This window comes from Cnephaeus nilssonii (genome assembly GCF_951640355.1).
Source record: "Cnephaeus nilssonii genome assembly, chromosome: 4".
Taxonomy (NCBI): Eukaryota; Metazoa; Chordata; class Mammalia; order Chiroptera; family Vespertilionidae; genus Cnephaeus; species Cnephaeus nilssonii.
This window is the reverse complement of record NC_137075.1, coordinates 3,660,439-3,664,253: the sequence shown is the minus strand read 5'-3', so window position 1 is coordinate 3,664,253 and position 3,815 is coordinate 3,660,439.

The following is a 3,815-nucleotide window of genomic DNA, read 5'->3' as shown; positions in this document are numbered from 1 at the left end:
AGAGTATTGTGGTTATATTTTTAAAAGTCTTCTTTTGGAGAAATGTACTAAAGCTTTCTGGAGGAATCAATATAGTGTCTAGGATCTGCTTCCAAATACCCCAGACCGTGGGGTGTGGACGGCACAGCATGTGACCGTGGGGTGTGTGGACGGCACAGCATGTGACCGTGGGGTGTGTGTGGATGGCACATCATGTGACCGTGGGGCGTGTGGATGGCACAGCATGTGACCGTGGGGTGTGTGGACGGCACATTTGACCTTGGGGTGTATGGATGGCACAGCATGTGACCTTGAATTGATAACTATTCAGGTTGGATGGTGGGCTCATTATATTCTTCCCTTGACTTTTATGTTTGATAATTTCCATAATAAGCACATTAAAAAAGTAAGTAATCCTGTAAGTCAAGTATTTTTATCCAGATAAATGTTGGTTTTCCAGAGTGGCTCTTTTTCTGAGAATTCTGGATAGCTGAGGTTTATTGTAGTTTGTAAGTTCTCGGTAGGATTCAGTTACTGAAGCTCTGCAGATTAAAATCAAGGCTGTAAATGGAAAATTTTAGGACATGCTAAAAGACACACTAAATCCTCAGCCACCTTCACTCGCACCTTCACAGTCAGGCTGTGGAAAGCTTGGGCCCCACCCGGGTCCTGCTTCGTCACCTCCCACTCGATCTCCCAGCTGCTGCCCCTGCCGCCCGCCCTCTGGGTAAAGCTGCTCCAGCAAGGCCTGTCCTCTGTGCCTAGTGGGTACTTCCTAACCCAGTGTCTGCAGTGTGAACGGCTATGGATGTCCGCCCCCCACGCCCAGCCCTGCCCAAGGCTCCCTGCTGCCCTGGAGCTCCTTTGCCACCGCTCTGCCTCCCCAGCCCTTCCACTGGGCAGCTCTCCTCACTCACCACGTGCTCCCTGGCAAGCTCGTCCACGCCCATGGCTTCAAGCACTACAGCTGTGCCATGACCCTCAAATCCCCACTTTCAGCTCATCTGCTCCTGGAGCCTCAAACCCTAATAAATGTCCAACTCTGCAGGGAACAACTCTGCTGGGATGCCCCCAGGCTCCCAGGTGACGTGTTCAAACCAAACTCCTCCTCTCCACCCCTCAGCCATCCTCTTCCGTGGCTGGGGTCTTGTGGGTGGCACTCTCACCTTATGGAGCCAGAGACTGGAACCCCCCAGATCCCTTCTGCTTCCTCCTCTCATCACCCATCAGCAAGCTCTTCCCCTCTCCCACTACTGTCCCTGAGTCTCTCCAAGCCTTGGTTCCTTACTTGTAAAATGAAGATAATAACAGTATCTCCAAGAGTTGTTTGGAGGGTTACATGAGGTAATACACCTACCTCTTGTGCTTACAACAGGGCCTGACAGACAGCGAATGCTCAGGTAAGACATCAGCTGTGTTCCTCTTCCTCTCCACCTCCTACTGGCTCCCCAGCCCGGGACACCACCAATCACCTGCCTGGCTGACTGCAACCTGCCCACTTGTCTCCCCGTCTCCACGCGGGACAAACTCCCCAAGGCCAGATGGTAGCCGGAAGGGTGTTTCTAAAATACAGATCTGCACAGGTCATTCCTCTGTCCTAAAGCCTTGACTGGTCCTGTCATCTCTGCACGAAGCTGAACTCCTGTGGGGCCGCAGAACCAGGTGGGGCTGGCCGTTTTCTCTTCGGCCTTACTTGCTCCCAACCACACCCTGGCACCTTTGCCCCAGCCACACTTGAGCACCTCACCACCTCCGCTAGGCAATGCCCTGTCTTTACCAGACACTCCTGCTCTCTGTCCCTGCTTGTCCTCTAAGTGTCTGAGAAGCTGCCCCCCACCTCCCCGCTCCGCTGTCTCACGGGCTTGTTGTGGGCTGTTGGAAACCCTCCCAGGTCCTGGGCACGGAACTGAGTCTGGAGTGAGGCCCCACCGGGCCATGAGCAGCTGGAGGGAGAGAAGTGTCCTGCTCATCTATGATGAGCCAGCGGCCAGCACAGAGCAGAGGATGAGAGAAAAGAAAGGGGGAAACAAAAGAACTATAAGCCAAGTGAGAGAAAGGGGCGGATAAAGGAAGCTCACATGCCAACGGGTAGAAAGAGGGACAGCTGGCTACCTGAGCCTGCATTCCCTCAGGGCCCCATCAGCTGGCCCCTCTCTTACTCCCGATTGTGTTAGGTGCCTCCTGGCCCCTCTCATGACTGGCACCATTTCATTTCTGAACCAAGCCGGGTTGGAGCAGCTAGTGAGAGCCCAAAATCCCCTAGACCCGGTATCAACGGCTATAAATCAGAGCTCCCCACCCACTCTTGCCCCAGCTTCGTGACTCCCTCTCCAGGACAGTCCCTCCCCTGGCAGGCCCATTGCACTCACCCCTTCCATCACTATGTGTTTCTTTCATAGCACTTATCAGTTTTGTAATTAACTTTTTTTTTGCTGTTAATCCTCATCTGAGGATACTTTTCCCACTGATTTTTAGAGAGTGCAAGGGAGGAGGTAGGAAATATAGAGAAAGAAACATCAATGTGAGATACATTGACTGGTTGGTGCCTGCACACGCCCTGACCAGGCCAGGATTGAATCTATAACCCAGGTACATGCCCTTACCCGTGAATAGAACCCACAACCCTTTGGTGTATGGCTGGTGCTCTAACTACTGAGCACACTGGCCAGGACTGTAATTGTCTTTGTGATTGTTTTCCTAACTGAACTCCACAGGGTCTTGGCTCACTACTGAACTCCAGTTCAGTTCTAGCACACAACAGGTTTTCAAATATTTGTGGTTGAATGGTCTAGTTTAAAAAAAATGAGAGGATAGACTGGTGGAGGCAAGGAGGCTGCTGTGCTGGGCCAGGTGGGAGAGGACGGTGGCTGGATGGCAGTGCAGGCACAGGCACATTGCAGTCACCTGCCTGGAGCCCCGGCAGGCGTGGCTCAGTTGGTTAGAGTGTAGTAACTACCCTGCACCAGAAGGCGGCAGGTTCCATTCCTGTCAGAGGTTTTGGGTTTGAGTTCTGGTCGGAGCCCTTACGGGAGGCAGCTGATGGATGTTTCTCTCTCTCTCTGTCCCTCCTCCCCTCTCTGAAATTAACTTTAGAAAAGGAAAAGAAGAGCTGCCGGAGTTCCAGGCCCTGCTGACTGGAGCAGAAAGGGTCAGAACCCCAACCGGACAAGGACCCCCCAGCGGCCTGTCTCGGTGAGTGAAGTGAGCCTCCCGTCCCTCAGAGGTTCTGTACTATCGCCCTGGGAACCTGAGAGGAAGCCAGTGTCGTGGCTGGTCCTCATTCCCCATCTGTGCCCCCGAGAGGCCGCTCACATTTGCATCCTCAGGCCTGGGGCTGGGCAGTGCTTACATCTCAGGTGAACGGTGAGAACCACCAGCAGCTCAGAGCCTCCCTCCCCTCTCCCTCCAGGGTCAACAGCTCCTCTGAGATATTTACTTTGCCTCCTACCAGGGGGACCCCATCTGTATCCGGTCAGGCTGGCACCCTCCCACCCCCACCCCCATCCCCATGCTTGGTTCCAGCCCTCCTTGTGCTGATGGCTTGAACACAGCAGGAGAGACAGCCAGGAGGACAGGGCTCCAGAGCCCAGATGGTCCCAGGGCCAGCCTGGGGCTATAGCAGAATGGTGGGGGAGGGCAGTGGCGAGAGCTCCCACGGCAGACAGGACACTCACGGGTGCAGCTTACACAAAGCGGCGGCCACATCTTCCGGCCGTGCTCCCCACCCACTCCTCACAGGGCAAGCACAGCCCCACTCACAGACAGAGGACGGACAAGATGGCACGGGGCAGGAGATGGGGCAGGCAGGCTCAGGGAGTAAGCCCGAGGCTGGGCCG